This window comes from Felis catus, chromosome B4, assembly GCF_018350175.1.
Source record: "Felis catus isolate Fca126 chromosome B4, F.catus_Fca126_mat1.0, whole genome shotgun sequence".
Taxonomy (NCBI): domain Eukaryota; kingdom Metazoa; phylum Chordata; class Mammalia; order Carnivora; family Felidae; genus Felis; species Felis catus.
The window spans coordinates 113627101-113648685 of NC_058374.1; the positions used below are offsets into that span (position 1 = coordinate 113627101).

Below are 21585 nucleotides of genomic sequence, written 5' to 3' on the forward strand. Positions count from 1 at the left end.
GAAGTAAACCGACAGTGGAGAAACTTACTGTGTTTTTTCTATTGGAATATTCCCTCTTTTCATACTGCTTTGAATCATTTATGGGCTAAATTTGATAGTACCCTGGTTACCTTAGTAAGGGTCACAGAGAAGCACCTCCCTTGGCAGCCACCTCCCTGTGGGACTTTCCAACACTTTTCCCAGTCTCTAATGCATTCATTGTAGTGATGATGACACATGTCTTGGCAAAATATCTCCATGTTCAGAAGTAGAACAGCTCCAATGTTCTTGATTCTATTTTAGACTTGTGCTAAAGTTATCTGCCCACCACAGTCTGACTTTCTTAAACCTCATCTAATTTCGTTCAGATTTAGTTTGGTCAACCATATTAATCTCCAAGGATAAAGAGATAATATTGCCTTCTAGAGTTGAAGCTAAATATTAGAGATAATATCGTGTTAAGCCATATGTTTTCTAACCTGGTGGTATTCATTTAAGTTGGTAAATGCTTGTGAGGCTACCATTAGCTTTCTTATAAAATGTCATGTGGAACATTAGTGTTAAAAATATGCCTATAACTTGGAAGACATCAAGGAGTGCTTACAAAATGTTCTACATTTTATTTCTTTTGATTAACTGGTTTTAACCTTTCTTAGTAGGCTTTTGCATTGAACCATGGTCTAGCCAAGCTAAATTCCAAAAGTTTAAAGACAACTTGGACGAGAAGCAGGACAAATAAAAGATATATTATGGAAAACATAACAAGTTTCACAAGGTAATCTCTCTCAAAGAAAAAGGCCAACATACTTTTATTCAGTATACATTAACCCTTTAGGAAGTATATACACCAACTGATAAATATTTTGAATTCTTCAGTGGTTGTACTTGCTTACTTGTCAACAGTTCAGGTTTAGAAATGCTAATTTTTGTTCTCATAGCTGAGTTTATCACATTGTGTTCCTATCATTTTATTAAATGAATGAAAGTGAATCAATGAAAAGAATAATATTATGAGTTATAAATGTAAATCCAATATGATTGAAACAGAGAAAATTATTATGATAAAATAGCAGTGAGTAGTTATTATACTAAATCAGGCCAACTTTTCATTCAAATGTTAAAGGAAAGAACAGAATTAAAGAATAGCATGACATTGGGGTGCCCAGGTGGCTCTGTCAGTTGAGTGTCTGACTTCGGCTCAGGTCATGATCTTGCTGTTCATGGTTTTGAGCCCCACATCGGGCTCTGTGCTGACAGTTCAGAGTCTGGAGCCTGCTTCAGGTTTCTCCCTCTCTTTCTGCCCTTCCCCCACTCATATTCTATCTCTCCCTCTATCAAAAATAAATAAACATTAAAACAATTTTTAAGACAAAGAAAGAATAGCATAACATTGGGGCACCTGGGTGGCTCAGTTGGCTAAGCGTTCAACTCTTGGTTTCAGCTCAAGTCATGATCTCATGGTTGGTGAGTTCAAGCCCCATGCTTGAGATTCTCTCTCTCCTCTCTCTGAGCCTCCCCCACTCTTGTGCACATGTATGCATGTGCTCTCTCTCTCTCTCAAAATAAATAAATAAACTTTACAAAAAAATAGCATAACATAATGAAAGTAGATCACCAAAGATTATGCTAATAGATATTTACTTAAGAATATCATAAAATTTAGTTTAGTCTCTAAAAATAAACTAGTGTCTATTCAGTTTTCAAACTTTAGATGTTGTGCTTATTTTCAGGAGTACATAATGTACCAAAGAGATTTATTAACTGTAGTTGTTTAAAAGACTTCTGTTTGAAGTCAGACAGATCTGGGTTGAAATCCCAGCTCCTCTGCTTACCTGATGCAAGTTACTAATTTTCACTGAGGCTTAGTTTCCTCATCTGAAAATTTAGGATTACCAAATGTGTTTGGTGTTTACGTTGTTTATGTTTAGAGTTGCCTATGAGGGGCAAAGGGCAACATATCTTTTTGGATATGGAAAGGACCTGTCATGGTACCTGCCATGTAATAGGCTTTCGTGAGATGTTACTTTTTTTAGGAAAAGCTGTGTGTCACATGTGTACTGACTGTGGGCTCATTTCGGAATATATTCCCAAGAAAAACTGGAAGGTATTTACTCTATACTACATAATGTGGCCCATCTTATGCTAGTAAGCTGGGAAATAAGAGGTATAGTCAATGCATTGGAGACAAGGAGCTTCACCTGCTCTCACGCCATGCAGCACCCTTGAGAAAGCTCACGGAGGCCCTTCGTGCCCAGCCGGGCATGAACTGCAGAGCTGCACTGGGCAAACAAGCTTGGGCTCATTGCTCAGCCAGCTTACCTGAATGAAGAAGAGGGAGCATCCCGTATTAGCCAGGGTTCTCCAGAAAAACAGAATCAATAGGATGTGTATATATAGAAAGAGAGATACATTTTAAGGAATTGGCTTCAGTGATTGTGGTGGTTGGCAAACCTCAAACTTGCAGAGCGGGCCAGCAAGTTGGAGACATAAGGAAGGATCGATGTTGCCATTCAAGTCAGGAGGCCGTCTGTTGGCAGAATTCCTTCTTCCAGGACTCCAGTTTTTGTTCTATTAAGGCTGTCACCTGATTGGATGGGCCCCGCTTACGTTATGGAGGGTAATCTCCTTTACTCAGTGTCTGTCCACTGCTTTAAATGTTAATCTCGTCAAAAAATACCTCCATGACAACATCTAAAAAAAAATGTTTGACTAAATGTCTGGGTACCGTGGCCTAGTCAAGTTGACACACAAAATTAACCATCACATTTCATGAACATCATCCTCAACAGATGTTGACAAGTGTAGTGGTTAAGATTACAAGTTTCAGAGCCCAGCAGGAATGTGTTTCAACTCTGACTCTTCAACTTATGATCTCTATGAAACCTATGTAAAATTTCTAAACCTTATCTGTAAAACAGGAATCAGGATATCCACAGCAGAGGTTTGTTAGGATCGGTGTAAGAAGAAAATCAACTTGTGATGCCGCTGACATGTTTAGAATCATACCTGTCATATACTATGGATTCGATAATTAATTAGCATCTTTTCCTGGTGAGCACAAAACAAGAAATTTGGCTAAAAGAAAATAAGTCCAGAAGATTTGTTGATGACTCTGCCTTGGTTAGTGCCTGACCCATTTCAAATTAGATTTCTTCTAATGAATGCCTTCTTGTTGTTGCTCAAATAAAGAAGACATTCCACTTACTACTTTGTAAAATGTACTTCCCACCCAGTTTGTCTTCCTGTACCTTTTCCCTCTTGTCTGTCTGCCCAACTGCCATTCTCTTCTGCACATTTTGTGGCAGGGAATTGCCAGGTATAGGTCAGTAGATGTTGCAGCGATAACAAAAGGAAAGAAAAGCTTCCTGCACTTCTACCCTGGCAGACACAAAATTAATCACACTTTATCAGTAAAGAGGCCAAATAAGTCAGGCCCTCACTTGAACTTGTTCTCTTCACATACATAGTTGAGATAGAAATGTTGATTAATATGCTTGAACGGAAATGTATTTGTGCCTTCAAAAGAAGATGACTCTCTCCATCTCCACACAAGTAGACCCGCAAATGCCCGCACGTACACACACTCACAGTTCACACTGGTGCTGCAGAACATACTAGGAGTGACACATTTCTGCACAAGGAAAGCAGCGGCTTTCATTTGCAATGCCAATCCTCGAATTAACTTTGCAACAGTCCATTCCCTATCCCAACCTACAGCCTCGGAAAACTACGAGTGACAGAGTAAAAATGTTTACTATAATTTTATATGCATATGAACATTGCTCCTAGATTAGGTTATTCAGTTAACAGATCATGATTATTCTTGGCTACCATGTAGTTTAAAATAACGACAGTGACTACATTAACTAGAAAAGCTTATAAAGATTACAAGATCTGGGTTATGAGCCATCAGAGACTTAATGTGTTGGAAATTTATTGTTGTTTGTGTAGCTGAAAGAAGCCTGAGCTAGGAGACTGACACATGGGTTCTAGTTCTGGATCTACCACCAGCGTTGATCTTAAGTAAGTCAACTGATCTTTCTGGGCCTCAGTATTCATCTGGTATTGGGATCTTTACTAAGGCTAATTGAAATATTGTTATATTAAAGCATTTTATAAACTTGTAGGCTAGTAGAAGTGACTAGTAATAGGAACTAATATTTATTGAGCCCTTGGTATGTGCCAGATTCTTTTTCTTAGGTGTGTGTGTATGTGTGTCTCATTTAATTTTCATAACAATACTCAGAAAAAGAAATTATTATTAGGCCCATACCACAGATGAGGAAACTGAGGCTAATAAACATAAAGCACTGGACAAGGTCCCAGCAATAGTAGGTGTTAGAAACAGGCTTCAAATCCAGCCATGTGGACTACAGGAGTCCGGGCAATAATTTCTCCCACCTTCAAGGGTAGGATTTGAAGGATTGTTAACATTAGAGAACCCACCCTGGCTAGTTTTGCATAAAATGATACCAAGGCAAAGGGAATGTGAAGTTCACACTGTAAACATACTAGACACATACAAGACATTTCTCCTGCCATTGATGTCAATGGACAATAATACTTAGGAAATTGTTAACCTGAGTGGGATGTCAGACACAGGAAGATTAAAAGGCTTGAAAAGGAAATGTTACAGAGACAGATTGGGGGCTGACAGAGAAAAGAACATGAAGGGTATTGATACGGGATACAGATAAGGAAAGGATATAGAACCTTACAGAGGTAAAGACTGTATTTCTTGGTTTGCTCTTTACCCTGTGTTATTCTGGAAGGAACAGCCAAAATCTGGAAAGTTCAGTGTAAGCTTCGGAGTCATTGCTGAGCTCAAATCCTTGCATTATGTGGATCATGAAGCACGATATAATCAACTTGGAGAATTTCCACTCCATTCTGGGATTAATAAATGGGTCCTTTTTTTTTTTTTTCATCATGGATATACTTTTTTGAGACCTTTTCATACTTATCTGCCATCACAGGTGCAATGAGAATTAATATAACAATTAATGAGATGATGCTTTTAGGATTTCCCTGACAAGTTTCAAAAGCACATCTAACTACAGATGCTTATCTGTGATGAACTGCTGAATCCTGGCAAGTGTGCCTTGTTGAACCTTGTATATTGTGAACAACAGCTAGAAGGAACCCAATAGTTGATGATTTCCAAGGATGTCATAGGGTGATGGTTAAGTATTAGTCTTCATCCTGAATAATCTATCTTCTATTTTGGCCAATTCATTTTGGAAATTTCTGTATTTTACATGTAGGTCAATAAAATACAGCTCTCAAAAAATTAATAAAATAAATATTGGTTTCACTTTAAAACTTCAGAGGATAGAAATTTGACTAATACAATGTATTAAGCGTGGAGAAAAACAATAGGATAAATAATCTAATCACTTTTAATATTAAAAATTTGCCTTTTCAATTTTGTTCTGAATATCATAATCCAGGCAAGGATGAATCGTTTGTGTTGGGTTATTATTATTTGAATTTTTAAAATAATGCCTTTCTCAATACTATCCCCAGGCATAAGTACAAAAAGGGGGAGGGGGGGAGAAAGAAAAATATTAATTAAATTGCATAATAGTCAATGCTGTTACAATTTTATGACATAAAATAGTACATGAAAATAGCTTATCAAAAGATTTTTTTTTTTGCAGAATTCTAATCTTTTAAAAGTAGCTAGCATTGGGCTCAGATGACCAGAAACTGGGTTTAAGTCAAACTGACCCAGGGCTATAATTTTACTTTCTGACAGAGAATAATAAGAGCGTGGTAATCACTGGGGCTATTTCACCAAGAATGGCAGAGCTGTATTTATTCTCCATTCTAATGGAGAGTCATTCCACGAGTGGTATTGTTTATTTCTTTGAAAGCTTGACTCCCTGGGGAAGGAGTCCCAGTTGATCACATCTGTACCTTTCTTGAAGTAACAAAAATCCTATGCAATGTAAAGGCATAACTGAGGAGAATAACTACTGTTTATTGAGCACCTACCACAGACCTGTATCAGATACATTTTCTCATTTGTTTTTTTGTTGTTTTTTTGTTTTGTTTTGTTTTTTGGTCCTCAAACAACATTTTTTTGGGGGGGGGCATTATTATCTTCATTACACAGATGGGAAAACTGAGACCTCAAGGAGATACATGACTTGTGTAATGGTGGTATCTATCCTACAACTATTACAGTAATTATGCCTATAGTCATTATTATTAAAAAGAAATGGCTTGACGCTGGAATTGTGTTGTAGCATGAAAACCAGAAGCTTGTTATTTCACACAATGGAACATCTCACTCACCGAAACATTAACACCCATCTGTGATTCTGCAGAAGCTTAAAAACAGTCGTGGCAAACCAAGCAGGGATCTTGACGTTTAGCCTTTCAAACACATACTTTGGTATGTTTCCTGGGAATAGTAAACCTCAAAACCCTACTTTAAAGAAAAGAGTCCATCCTTGATATAAATAAATGATCTCTCTCAAATAGGAAGTTCTGTGCTCACGAATGGTCAATGCTCACTATTGTAAAAGGGAAGTCTAATTGAACATGCTTTTCAATCAGAACTGAACAACTGAGCAGGCAGTCTGGTGGTAAGAAAAAGCTGGAGGAATAGCTTGCCGTTGAATAATGGAATTTGTGCCAATGACATAATTTGGCTGGTTAGAGTAGTCATGCCTCACACCTCCATGCCTTTCCCAGGAGGTCTGTAAAGAGATGGTATATTTTTCTCTTTGAGAACACTAAAAGAAAAATTAACCTAATTTGAGCATAAGAAGGGAAATAAAATGATGCCCAATGAACCATACACCATTTTAAAATGATGTCTTTAACTAGCTTGATGTGAAATATATGATGTATCATGTGTGCATCTTTCCTAATGACAGGTGCAGCACCATCCACCATGTCCTTGGATCCATTCCTTTCTTTCTTTCTTCTTTTCTTTCTTTCTTTCTTTTCTTCCCCCCCCAAGCATGTATCTCCTCTATGTCAAACCTCTCACCATATGCTGTTAGTCTCATTAAAGTCATTGAGCACTTAGTGTTGTTTTTTACCATTTAAAAAAAAAAGCATTATGAAGGGAAAAGATATTTTTAAAAAAACTAAGATCATTGACATGCACACGCACACACACACATGCATACACAAAGCACATGAATAAGAATTTAATCAAAGCCATGCTGTTTGCTGCTAAGTGCTAGATTAACTGACAAGACTGTTTTGTAATTTTATCTAATGCTTTCATAGATTTTTAAAAGTCCATTCTTTTCCAGATCTTAAGAATGAGCAATTATACATTTTTTTAGAAAAGCATAGCTTACACAAATCTGTTCAAAAGGAGAAACTATAGAAACATTTAAATTCTGCTTCCAGAATATTTTTAAAACCTAATTTAAGAATGTTTTCTTTAGTATCATATTTGAATGTATGTTTTAATATCTCAATCTCTGAAAAGGGAATATAATATTTAAATGTTAGCCAATAGCTGAGAAACTATTCAGAAACACACTAAGTCTTAGAAGTGCCAGCCAAATTACACCCATTCTCAACAAATTCTTCCATAGTTTAGCAGTATATTTGCAGGAACAAGGCCTTGTCTCTTAGGGCCCCTCTAAATTCTAAGATTCCCATGCTATTTTCATTTTAATCAAAACAAAATTCACCCTGGTATGGCACAGACCTCAGGCACCACTCCATTGTTCCGTGGAACAGATGTTTTGGAATTCACATAATGACAGACAGACTTCCTTTATGAAAGGTTTCTAGAATGAGGGCTTTGGTCAAACTGGTCATGCCTGTATTAAAACCTTTCACTCATCAGGACAATATTTGCATTTCTGCACTTATCCTGTGGCAATCTCATCTTGATAAAAAGTCAGGTTTCTTTGAACTTAATCGCATAACCCCCCTTTTTTTGTCAAATTACATTCCAAACATTTGGAATGTTGAGTCATCGAGACTGCACTTAAGTCTTAACTCTTTTTTTTTTTTTGAGTTATCATCTCAAATAATAGGCAAATGGGGAAATAATATCAATAGAAATTCATTACAAAACTAAGAACTTTAAACATGCACCTCAGCCTCTAAACAAATAAAAGACACAAATGGGTAATCTCTACTAGGTTAAACTCCAGAGGACCCCCAGAGGGCATCCATGGCATAAAAGAAATACTTGTCCATTGGGTGCCCTTAAGAAAGTAAGATAAATTATTTTTTCAGTGCCCAGGGACTGATACCCACGTAACTTCCTTAAAAACCATATGCATCAGTGAGCCAATCCCTCCCGGAATTCTTGGCCTGGATTATTGATGAGATTGTTGGCAATTTGGATATTTTTGTAATCATCTGATATTGCTAATGTTTATGTAGCCTGGCCCATCCAGTCCCTGGGAGTGAGATATTTTCAAAGGCACACTGACTAAATTCAAACGCTAAAGTACCATTTAAGATACTGCAGCAATAATCTAAATGCCACCTAGGTCTGTGCTTCAGAAGTTAACATCCCCTGTTCCCATCTTTGATTTCACTGAACCTAGGGAGGCACAACACATGGCCTTTACAATGAAAAGGTCTGCATTCAGTTTTCTTTGAGTGTTGGAATTTCAAAGTTTCCAAAGGTTTCTCTTATTTAACTTCAATTCCCGTTACCCCAGTGGACTCAATAGGCCTTACACAATTCCGAAGAGCAAATGCGTGGGGGGGTGGGGGGGGTGGGGGTATGTTCCTGGAGCCAAGTATATGTATAGAGGAAACTAGATATGCCAAAGGCTTATTTTGAACTCTTCTCTGGTCATACAATAGCTATCTTTAAAACTTGCGTGAGCAGGAACAGTATCCTTGAAGTTTTGTCATTTATTAGTCCAGAGCATGGGCTTTGGTTTGACTTCTGGCTTCTAGAATTTTCTCCAACAAATTTCTACAAATACGCAGACTGTCATGTTTGCATAATATGTGACCTGCAGGAAATCCATGCAAAAAAGACACAGTCCCTATTTCTTAAAGAGGTGACAATTTAATTGGAGACAACTTAACTCCACGTGACAGCTATTATAAGGATGCCACTGGAGTCCAAAGGTTGTATTTTGTGCAATCTCAGGGGATTTCAAGTAGGCGATTTTTAGAGGACTACTTTCTGACTGGTAAAATGATCCTTAAGATAACTTTTACTGTGTACAGCCTGACTATGAGAAAAAGAGTATTTATATCATTCAGGTTAATTACTCAGAATTTGCCGCAGGCTTCATATGGAATTTCTAGTTAGGTATGCAGTCCCTAGCAGCATATTTTCCTATCAGAACCAAATGTAACCTGCACAAGAAGGCTCTAATGTATATGCATAGAGTAATGGAGTATATGGTAATAAGTAAAGGATGGGAATTCTGGGTTCTAACCTGCCATGAATTATGACCCTGGGCAAGTTACTAGACTTCCTTGTTATCAGTTTTCAGGGGAAAATTACGAAGACTCTGAAATCAGAAAAGGCTAAATTTGAATCTAATCTCTGCCCTGAATTACTGGATTTGCCCAACAAACTGGGCAAACTTAAACAGATTCAAAAGGTATCTGTTTGCCTTGTAATTTTTATCATGGAGATAACAGGACCTATCTGAAAGAGCTGATTTGTGAATAAAATGAGATAACCTAGAAGGTTCCTAACACCATTAGCACTCTAAATAGAGGTCAATTTCCTGTTGAGAAAATCTAGATGAAAATATTTTGAAGAATTTATAAGCTGTATTCAAATGTAAGAGACTGTTACTATTTACAGCCTATGCTTAATAACTAAAAATTAATAGCAATGGAGAAGAGTATTCTTAGCTGAGAAGTCTTAATAATGTTAAGACTGGAAATATAGTTTTGATATCTGTCGGCAAGCTTATTCACCTTTTGCTTTTAAATGAGATGTACCACTTTGATTAGAACAGCCGTGAGTAATTCCATATTAGGCTACATTTCAGAAAATATCATAATTCTACACCTTGAAATGCTTGACAAGAAATCAGCCTCAGACAACATAGATGCCAGCATCATGTACCTACATTTGTAGCAGTGTTTTCAAGTTTACTCTAATAAGTGATGTCTTAAACACAGACATTTGCACGTAATTCTAATCATTGGTACATGCCCTGTTAGGGACCATGGTTGATGTTTGATCTTCAGGGATGACTTTTATAAGATCCTTACTATGATTTTTGGTCTAAATACATATAATCTGAATGTATTATATATATATTCATACTATATATGTGTGTGTGTGTGTTTTTGTGTGTGTGTGTGTGTGTGTGTGTGTGTGTGTGTATATATATATATATATATATATATATATATATATATGACCCTCTTGATGTTCCTGATAAGCAAATCACTTCATATTATAATATATAAAATGTATAAAATCCTGGGTTATAGCCAAGCTTGCAACATCCAGGAAACACTCAAGAGCTCATAGTTTTATATAATTTTGATTCATCCCAGTCCTAATTGTCTCTGTTCCTAGTGTTCCAACTCCATCCTTCTCATCTCCAGCCACTACAGCCCACAAGAACTCTGAAAACCTTTCTCTCACAGAAACTACAGGTAGTAAAGACAGTAGTATTTAATAAAGGCTTTCCCTCTTAGATGAACTGAAAGAAAACTCCTAAAGAAGGAGAAAACTTCCACAATGAATATGGGCAGCATGCCAAAGCAGTCTGTGAAAGCCACTGAGGCATAGCTAAGTCTCTATTTGTGGAGAGCCCCATTATCCACTCTTCAATAGATGGGACAGTATCCTAAGTGTGCAATCTACTTTATTAAAACTAAAGTTGTTGGTGAGGTTGGGTGTGGCTCAACAAGTGGCCAGAATGGAATTATATTCAAATCTCTATTGAGTGTCTATGAGCAAGTCTGTCTGCTGGGTGCTATGGGAGACACAAAGATGAATAAGTTAAGGAAAGCTAGACTTCTCACCATTAACTATTGTACAAAGTGGTACTATCAATAAATGTTCTTTTAATGAATGTATTATTGCCAGGTTCCTAATAAATACCCCAAGGGGAGCTAGGGGTGGGTGGCGCCTACGTAACATAGTCCATTTAGTGTCCAACTCTTGATTTTGGCTCAGGTTATGATCTCACTACCCTGAGATCTCACCATCTGCACTGTGTATGGAGCCTGTTTGATATTCTCTCTCTCCCTTTCTTCCCATCCACCAATCTCTCTCTCTCTCTCTTAAAAAAGATTTTAAAATAAACAAATAAATAAATAAACACACGAAGGAATATAGGAAAAGTGAGGCACATGTCCTAGAAGATGGAGGTCTCATTTTGGTCTGAGACTTGCAGAACTAATAACATTTTAACAAGGAAAGACGGAAAGGAGGGAAACGTGCAAAGGCAGGAACGGAAGAGAGTCTGGGCCCACATTCAGTTCCAGCCTCACTTCAAGATCATAACTCACTTCAAGAAAGGGTGTCTTAAGATGTTATGCTTATGACAGTGTCTGGCTCTAAGGTCCCCGATCAGCTGTAACAGAATCAAATCCAGCAATAGCAGCTGCCTCCTGTCTGAAATATTAGATCTGCTCCCGAAGAATAATTGTGGGAATGCCTAAACATAATCAAAACAGCTATTTTTTTTCATTGAATTCTGCTTAGCCGTACTCATGGTAATTTTATTTTTTTACTCTTTTTTTTTTCCGTTTTGCTATATGTCCTCTCAAGTTAAAAAGAAGCATAATGTTGAGTTTGTGTTCTCAGAATTTTATGTGCATGTTCTAACTCAAATCAGCTGACACATATCTTAAAGATTAAAACTGGGCACCTGGGTGGCTCAGTCAGTTAAGCGTCTGACTTCATCTCAGGCCATGATCTCAAGGTTTGTGAATTCAAACCCATGCCATCAGTACAGAGTCTGCTTGGGATTCTCTCTCTCCCTCTCTCTCTCTCTGCCCCCTGCCCCCACTCTCTCTCTCAAAATAAATAAATAAAATTTAAAAAAAAAAACAAACTTGTCTTCATAATTCATGTAACCCAAAGATAGCTTCATCTGATATTAACCTGTGTTGGAATATTCATCCATGATGTCACATTTGAAAGAACTTCAGAGAAAGGCTTTCAGCTATAAGTATTTATGGTATATTTTATAGAATGGCATAATGTTTTAAAAATATATTTATAAATAAACTCACAAAATATCTAGACTGCAGGCTTAGCTAAAATGTTAAAGTATGAAATACATAATCTCAAAATGGCACAAATTGGGTTGCCAAGGCATTCTCTGATTCATTGTTTAGAACAAAATGGCACTTCTGTTATTAAAGGCTTCCAAACATAATAAGCCATGTATCAATTGTTTCATATGCGTTTAAGTATAGAAACCAAAATGGATTGTTGTGAAAACTCTTACATTTATTTGTCAGTCAAAGGAGTAGTTAGAATTCAGGCAATCAATTGGTAAATATACAATGAAATGTAATAGCTGAAAGTGGGAAATTTAAATTTAAAAAATTTTAGTAAGTGACCATAATAAAAAAAAATGTCCTTCTTCATTAAAAATAGCCTTTAGGTTGAATGAAAGAAACAAAATTCACTTAGATATTCTCAAAGTATAGATGATGAAAGAAGGGTGGTACATATCTCCCTACCCTTTGGAATAATTTGACTTGACAGACACATTTACACAGCGGCAGAGGGAAAAAAAAAAAAAAAGCAATACTTCTGTGTCTGAAATTATTCCTGGCCCCATAAATGAGAACAATAATGCTTACCATGGGTAAGACACCTTGACTAAATGTGGTGATTTTCTCCATTTTCCCGAATCTGTAATTTTTTTTTAACGTTTATTCATTTTTGAGAGACAGAACAGAGCATGAGCCGGGCAGGGGCAGAGAGAGAGAGGGAGACACAGAATCCGAAGCAAGCTCCAGGCTCTGAGCTGTCAGCACAGAGCCCAATGCGGGGCTCGAACTCAGAGGGTGAGATCATGACCTGAGCTGAAGTCGGACGCTCAACCGACTGAGCCACCCAGGCGCCCCTCCATTTTCCCAAATCTTTAACTTGCCCAGATTGGAAATGCCACTTGCCCTGGAAGCTTTGGCCGAAGGACGGGAGATGATAAAACGAGATATTGAGTGAGTCATGAGAAATGGAAGAAAAAGCTTATCGTGCCTTTTCCGAAATATCCTTTCATTATGAAAACAGAGGAGGGAAATCTTCAATCTGAAAAGCCTCAGTCAGAAAAGAAAGGCGTATATGTTAAGATTTAGTTTTCAAAACAAGATTGCTTTGTCTGACTGTGGACTCTACCAACACACACGAGTATTTCTCCAAGTTAATGTGAATGCAAACCCTAAAATGCTGAATAGTTTCATTTCCTCCTTTTTCAGAATTACTTTGCAAAAAAAGGTGGAGATGGAGTGCTTCCTTTCCCGTGTTGCTGATGCTGCCACGGATTTACTTTGGAAGAATTACAGATGATATTAATTACAGTTTCAACAGCAACCACCATCCGTATGGCATTCTGCAAAGTGTTTGCTTGTATTTTACCTCGGTCCAGAAAGCCTGTGACGTAGTTTCGGTAGGTGCTCTTGTCATTCCTAACGTACAGATGAACCAGAAATTTGGAGCGGTTGAGAGACTTTCCCAAGGTCACGTGCTCTGATAGCAGTGGCACTCAGGACTCTCTCCTTGGATCCGTCTTCTTCTAAACCTCTGATGAGCTTCCACGTAAGGTGTAAACTCTCACCCCTCGTGCATGCACCACAACTTGTGAAGGTCTGTGAAAAGCATTTGGAATATATGGATTATACTTGGGAATACCTTTTCTTTTTTCAGCAACTAAATCATTGTCCCTTCTCATAAAGCTTACCACGATTTCGGGATACCCCAAGAATTATTGACAAGGTTATTCTCAAATGGCCAACTTATGGAGAGGTATTCTAATAAAACTAAATTAGGTTTATGCTTTCTGTCTGTTATCAAACAACAAATAGTAAGAGTGGTATAAATTCCTATATTGAGGGAAAGAGAGCAGATGCTCTAAACCTGCTTTGCCCAATGTAGAGGCCTCTAGCCATGTGTAGCTATTGAAATTTAAATTAATTTTTAATAAGTTAAATAACATAAAAATGCCAGTTCTTCAGTCACACTAACCACATTTCAAGGGTTCTGTAGCCACAAGGGGCCAGTGACTATTGTATTGGGCACCACAGACATAGAACATTTTCATCTTTGCAGAAAGTGCTGTTGGAGGGGCGCCGGGGTGGCTTAGTCAGTTTATCGTCTGACTCTTGATTTCCGCTGGGGTCATGCTCTCACATTTGGTGAGTTCGAGCCCAACACCCAGCTCTGTGCTGACAGCATGGAGCCTGCTTGAGATTTTCTCTCTCCTTCTTTCTGCCCTTCCTGTGTAGCCTCCCTTGCCCTCCCCACCCCACTCTCAGAATAAATAAATAAACATTTAAAACAAAGAAAGTCTTATTGGACTGTGCTGGCCTAAAGTGTAGCTGTTGTTACCCATGTCGGTCTGCTTCTTTCTCGAGCAACTCAAGCTCAATAGAGTTGTCCTCAAGGGTGAGTGGTATGAGGTGTGTGTGTGTGTGTGTGTGTGTGTGTGTGTGTGTGTGTAAAATGAACCATGATTCTATTCTCCACCAAAATGCTAGGAAAACCAGCAAGTCGCAAATAAACATAGACTACTATTTATGTGGCTTCTCTTGATGTGGGAAGAGACTCAAATCTCTATGTTAATATCAGTCAACCCTTAAGACAATTTCAGCAATAGACTGTTGTATGAAAAGAGTTGTATGATAGTAAAAAAAAAAAAAAAAAAAGGTCTGAACAGAGCATTTCAAGTTTGGGTTGGTTTGTGGAGAGGGACATCAAATGAGAAGGATTAGCCTTTGGGGTTGGAGCAGCTGGGGCAGGAACAAGGACAGGAGCCCTCCCCATAGGACAGGCCATGCAAAAAGCCAGCAGGGTCTAGGAAACACCCAGCGAATATGTTCCCTCAGCTCCACCTGGGGATTTTCTTTAAGGAACCAGATGGTTACCTGGGCTGTAAGAGTAAAAATAGGGAAAAAGATGAAAAACTCAGGAGAAAGGGCGGAATATTGTTCTTACTGAATTGTCTGACACAGATGGCCAGACATTCCTGAACTTTTTTTTTTAATGTTATTTATTTTATTTTTGAGACAGAGAGAGACAGAGCATGAGCAAAGGACGGGCAGAGAGAGAGGGAGACACAGAATCGGAAGCAGGCTCCAGGCTCTGAGCTGTCAGCACAGAGCCCGACATGGGCCTTGAACTCACAAACTGTGAGATCGTGACCTGAGCCGAACTCGGACGCTCAACCGACTGAGCCACCCTTGAACTTTTAAAGTAGGTTAATCTGAAGAGGTAGTGGTCTGGGGACGTGGACAGCATTCAGGCCGGGGTCCTCCATCTGCCACCTCCTCTCACTAGCGTTTGTCCCATTTAATGTTGGCGGACCTTAGTTTCCAACCGTATTCATTCCAGAGAGGGCTCACCGTGTAGAAAGCATGGTGCTTGGGGAGGGGGACACAGATGATTCAACAAAAAGAACTCACACAAATAGATAATTACCATATAATTCCATAAATGCAGTGACAGACATACGCAGAGAGAAAACATAGGCTTGGCTGGGGAGGTTTCCAAAGTCTTGAAAGACTCTGTGGTGAAGGAAGTGGTATCTGAGTTAAATCATTAAGAACAAAGAGCAGTTGGGGAAGGAATAGTAGGGTTCATGGAGAGAAAGGGGCAAGAATAAAAGAATGGGGGGAAATATACATATACACACGTATAAACCTACATAGGTAGATAGGTAGGTAGATAGATAGATAGATAGATAGATAGATAGATAGATAGATAGATAGATAAACATTTATATTGATATTTTAAGGTTTTTTTTAAGTTTTATTTTATTTATTTTGAGGGAGACAGAGACAGCACGAGTGAGGGAGGGGTGGAGAGAGAGGGAAAGAGAGAGAGAATACCAAGCAGGCTCTATGCTGCCAACGCAGAGCCCAACTTGGAGCTCAAAATCACAAAACCGTGAGATCATGACCTGGGTGGAAACCAAGAGTCAGATGCTTTTTTTTTTAATTTTTATTTTTTTCTTTTTTTCAATATATGAAATTTATTGTCAAATTGGTTTCCATACAAGACCCAGTGCTCATCCCAACAGGTGCCCTCCTCAATACCCATCACCCACCCTCCCCTCCCTCCCACCCCCCATCAACCCTCAGTTTGTTCTCAGTTTTTAAGAGTAAGAGTCAGATGCTTAATGGACTGAGCCACCCAGGCGCCCCTATGTTGATATTTTAAAACTCAAATCCTTTCCCGGTGTGAAGGGAGAGGGACATTTATAAAAAAAGAAGACACCCTATGCCTGAACAGGTAAAGCGTTAAAGGGAGTAATGAAATATTATTGCTTAAAAGAGAAAGGAAAAAAAAAAGAGAGAGAGAGAGTGGCTGGAGATACCAAATAAATCTTTCCCGCCAGAAAAAAAACCTTTCTTTTCCTTCTACCTCTGCCTTTGTGTTTTATTTGCATCTGCACAAGACAGTTTAGCAACTGTGTTCATAGAAACTCCCCTCTCTGGTCAGCGGGCTGCACTAGTATGTCTGCCTTCAGATGCACGCTGGCTCCTTCAGATCTCTCGCGCACAGGCGACCCTCTCCTTCCCCCAGCACCGGGGATCCCTCTCCCATTGCTAACACGGAAGCTGCACAGTGGCCTCTCTCACAAGGCCTGTTAGAATGATTGCAAGAGATGCTTTCTTGCGTTTGCTTAGACTTAACTACTAATCGGAACCTACCACTGCTCGCCTCCTTCTGATTCCAGGTTATCTCAAAATGCTCCAGGGTTTTGTGTCTAGACATCGCTTCCTTGGAATCCCAGGGTCCCTGGGCGATGTTCAGAAAAGAACAACTCACTCTCTGACCCCTAGAGAGACTGGCATGTGAGTCCCTGATCCATTGCCCTGAAGGACTGCTGTTTCTGGAAGCAAGGGACCAGATGAGGTGCTCTCATGGAGAGTTGCCCCATCCTGTCGTCTCTGTTCAAATCTTTCATCAACAACAAAAATAAAATACTCACTTCTGACACTACTTGCTAATTGGTTATTTTTGACACTTGAACAATACTTAAGCCTCCCGGAAACTGTTCACCAGTGTGTGGATTTAAAGAAAGATACGCATATTCTTCTGTGGGTGGTGGGTAGGGCACTGTGGAGGGAGAATGTGACCATCGCCACAGCCTTATTCTCCCCACTATTATTTCCCCAGAAGCAGTAGCGACAGATCAGAGTCACATTCAATACACTCACATGGGGGGGGTGGGAGTGACTTGGGTCTCCAACAAATGCCAGCAAGCATTGACCTGCAGGCCCAACCCAGCCAATCAGCCGTTTTTGTAAATGAAGTTTTACTGGGACACACCCGTACTCATTTGGTTACATTCCACCTATGGCTGCTATCTCGCTGGGAAAGGCGAACAGTTGCAACAGCGACGGTGTGGTCCACAAAGCCTAAAATATTTCCTATTTTGACTTCATGCAAGGTAAAGCAGAGACATGCATAGGAAGCAGTGTCCTCAGTATTTATCATGTTTCAGTTCATTTGATAAACACTTGTGGTTCCAGGGTGCAAGGCTCTGAGATGACAGCAGGGAACAGAACCACTTATAGTCTTTTGTTTCAAAAAACTTACAATTTTCTCCGGCTTTACTGTAAGGATTCCTGCTCAACTTTTTTTTTTTTTTCTTCTATGTTTGTTAGAGGACACAGACAAGTATTATGATGTATAGGCATAGAATAGGGTATCAGCTAGGGTTACCAAATAAAATACAGGTCTCCCAGTTAAATTCAGCAAATATGTACTAAATGGAAATAGCAAGTATGAATGAAGCCAAATGCTGTAAAATTATTCTCTCCCTGAATGGTGCATCAAGAGAGGGACAGAGGCATGTTCAATGGATTTAGAGTGTTTTTACCTCATTATTAAGGTGACATAAAGTAATAATGAATTTAAGCCTTAGGACAAACCCATCTCCAGTGTGAGATGTATATATGTCATGCAATTTAAAAATGATGCCAACAAGCATTCCATTAAAAAATAATAATAATAAGGCGTAATATTTTTAAAAAGGAAGAAGAAGAAGAAAAAAAAAACCTCTTTTTTCCCTTCTGGTAGGAGGCAGAAAAGGAGAACCTACACCTATTGCACAGGAGAAAAAACCAAATTGAATAATTCATAAGTCTTAAGAAATGTAAGGAGTGCTCATGTGTGCAAGTCTATATCTCCTACTAACAATGTCTGGCTTAACAAATCTGGGCCCTTAGTCTTGTGATAATAAGCAAAGAGAATGGGAGGGAGAAAATCTGGCGGTGGTAAAACTTGTCACGTATCTAGAAAAATCTAGACCCACAGTGTTCTCATGGGCAGAATGGAAACCTAGCAGCGTAATGGGGAGTCTGCACAGCCAGTCCTTGGAGACAGGCAGGCACGCAAGGGGGAGGCATGGTGTTTGCTGTCTAAGTAGATGACAGCATTAATCCTTCCCATCAAACCCTACCGCAGTAGCAGATATTTAACTCACGCACAGAGATAACATAACCTATAAAACCAAACACGGAGAAGGTTTGTGGTGGGAGTTTTAAACACCAAACCTGGACTCTATTAGCTACATCTTAAGCAATCCCTAAACCTAAACCATACGTGAGAAGTGGCTTGTTTTCAGGTCACCCCTTGAAGGGCCTTCATCCAGTCTTCAGTTTGTCACATTAGCAGATTTCTCCTCCTGAGCATTTCCCAAGAAGGATTTTCTGATTTGTCACACATGTTCCCATTCATTGGTCCAGTGCCCTGGCAGAACCAGAGATTCTAAACTTGTCCGGAAAAGGGTTTCATAATTCATCATGCATACCACTCTGCTTGGCACTGAGCGCCGTGGTCAGATCCAAGTGCATGCTCTTGGACATTCACGGTTGACTAAAGGGACCAGATTTTTGATAAACCAATGTAGGACATAGGGGAAGAGCCTGCTAGCACAGTCCTGTGGCTGGGACAGAGAAGGGAGTGAGGCTGCCCTGAGTGGAGGGTGGGGTGGGTGTCTCATGAGACAAAAGTGTGACTGTGCTGGCTGAGGAAAGGTGCTCCCTGCAGCAAAGGAGGGGATGCTAGAAGATGGGGGAGAGGCATAGAAGGATTCGAGAAGGGAGAACAGGAAGAAGGGAAAAGGAGAGCCTGGGGAGAGAGCAAATGTTCCAGGACAGATCATTTTGGAAAACACGGTGCCTGCCAGCCAGCCCAGGAAGTTCATGTTGAGGGCCATCCTCAATCTAGGGCATCCATTAACCTTGGCTTTGACAAGACTGGGGAAGGGGGAAGGGAAGAGATGGAAATGATGCAAAGCACCCACATCATGCTAATGTTCTCTGAAAATGCCAGTTTGTCTACAGAGGTAAAATATTCTGAAAAGTTTCCCATTTCTACGGGGTTCATAATGACTTCAGCGGTGAGCCATCTGAATTCAAAATTAAGATTTACTTTGTTTGAAATGTTTCACCTTAGAAAGATGGAGCAGAATTATAAGAAAGGAATACGTTTAACTATTGTTGTTAAATCTAAGTATTCAGTCAGCCTTCTTCTCCTGCTGAATATTCATATTGGAGAGCCATAGCGGACAAAGAGAAAAATAAATGCATTTCTGATTAGAAAATGCAAATTAATGCCTGCATTCTGCCTAAATTCCTCCAATATATCCTTTTAGTTGTTTTCTTTCATTACCATCTAACTAGGAAACTTATGTCATTTTTTTGTTGTTGTTAGTAGGTGAGTGGGAGTCTCTTTGGAAATTTCCTTATTAAAAAAAATTGTACAGATAATTAAAGAAATGCAAATTAAAGCTACAGAATAACAATTCACTTAGAAAAATGGTGAAGATCCAAAGCATTGATAATTCCCCAGGTTGGTATAGTTGTGACGAAACAGAAACTTTGTACAGTTTTCATGGCCTTATTAAATTGATATCACAGTTTGGAAGGACAAAAAATTTAGAAATTTACCTATACTTTAAATCCTTCTGTCCCAAGAATTTTACATCATTGGATCTACTCTACAGGGATAGTTCCTCAACTGGTCACTCAAGGATATTCACTACTGACTATTTCTTATGTATAAAAAAACTAGGAATGATTAAAATGTCCACTATAAGAGAACTGGCTTATTAAGTTATGGTGCACACTTTCAACAAAAACCCTTAAAAAAAAATCCTGAATAGTCATTAAAGGAATAAGCAACATTTACATAGTTTGGCATATATCATAATATCATATACCCTTTGAATATATTAGATGGGGGAGGGGAGCAAGTCAGAATAGCATTATAATATGATTATGCTAATCTTATTTAAAGGGTTTTTTTTTTAATGTTTATTTATTTTTGAGAGAGAGAGCATGAGTGGGGGAGTGGCAAAGAGAGAGGGAGACACAGAATCCAAAGCAGGCTCCGGGCTCTGAGATGTCAGCACAGAGCCCTAGGCAGGGCTCAAACTCACAAACCATGAGATCATGACCTGAGTCAAAGTCGGATGCTCAACTGACTGAGCCACCCAGGTGCCCCTATGCTAATCTTATTTAAAAAAAACAAAAACAAAAAATACCAATGGATCAGTTTCATGAATATTTTATAGGATTTTTATCCAAAGGAAATACAGTAAAACCTTGGATTAAGAGTAACTTGTTCTGCGAGTGTTCCTGCAAGACGAGCAAACATTTCTAATGAATTTTAACTTGATAAACGAGTGACATCTTGCAAAGGAGTAATATGTGACCTCAAATATCACATGATCACAACTGAACCAATGGTTCTTCTCTCTCTCTCTCTCCCTCTCTCTCTGCGCAATTGTGGGTGATTGTCTCCCATGCTTGGAGGCTCCGTCTCAGGCCACGGTGTTTCGCAGAAATCAGTGATTTTTCAGAAGTTGGAAGGTGTTCACAATTGGCACTAGTGTAATTTTTGTCACTTCAAAGCACCTATGGACAGTCCTTTGCTTTTTCCTACAAGAGTAAACTTAGGAATGCTTTGCTTCATTCTAGGTCCGGCTGCCTGCAGATATAGACCCTTTCCTCTGCTGCCTTATTTCCAGTTATATGAAATACAGTACATGACAAGAGTTTATCAATACTGTACTGTAGTCAACATCCGTGTGAGCGTATACAATGGACCCCATGCAGAAAAAGATTCCACTGAGCCAATAAATAGCAGTGATACCATTAGTGATAGTGAAAGTCGTCCTACACAATAACCCTCCTCTCTCTTGTCTCCCTCACACCAGCCATGAAGGCTTTCAAAGTGCAGGTTATAGTTGTTTATTTTTCTTTATATTTTGTATTTTCTTTATTATTTTGTAGTATAGTACAGGCTTGTAATAATTTTTATTACGAATATTTTTGGTTTGTGGAGCAAATCATCTGAGTTTCCATCATTTCTTATGGGAAAATTTGCTTTGGTATACAAGTTCTTTGGATTACAAGCATGTTTCTGGAATGAATTATGCTCACAAACCAAGGTTTTGCCGTATCTGGAAGAATTCAAAATAAAGT

The 21585-nt window shown here is 38.9% G+C and overlaps 1 long non-coding RNA gene across 4 annotated transcripts in view; it reads left to right on the top strand.

The window, feature by feature from the left end:
• The window catches only part of LOC109501712, a 76693-nt gene extending 59000 nt beyond the window's left edge, over nucleotides 1–17693 (top strand). For 2 of the 4 annotated variants that reach the window (XR_006600960.1, XR_006600958.1), the window contains 4 exons: nucleotides 639–754; nucleotides 2898–3030; nucleotides 3931–4002; nucleotides 13345–13919. This is a non-coding gene — a long non-coding RNA (uncharacterized LOC109501712). Of the gene's footprint in view, nucleotides 1–638; nucleotides 755–2897; nucleotides 3031–3930; nucleotides 4003–13344; nucleotides 13920–16823 lie in introns of those variants that run through there. The other 2 variants (XR_006600961.1, XR_006600959.1) reach the window with 2 other exon arrangements.
• The last annotated feature ends 3892 nt before the right edge of the window (nucleotides 17694–21585 follow it).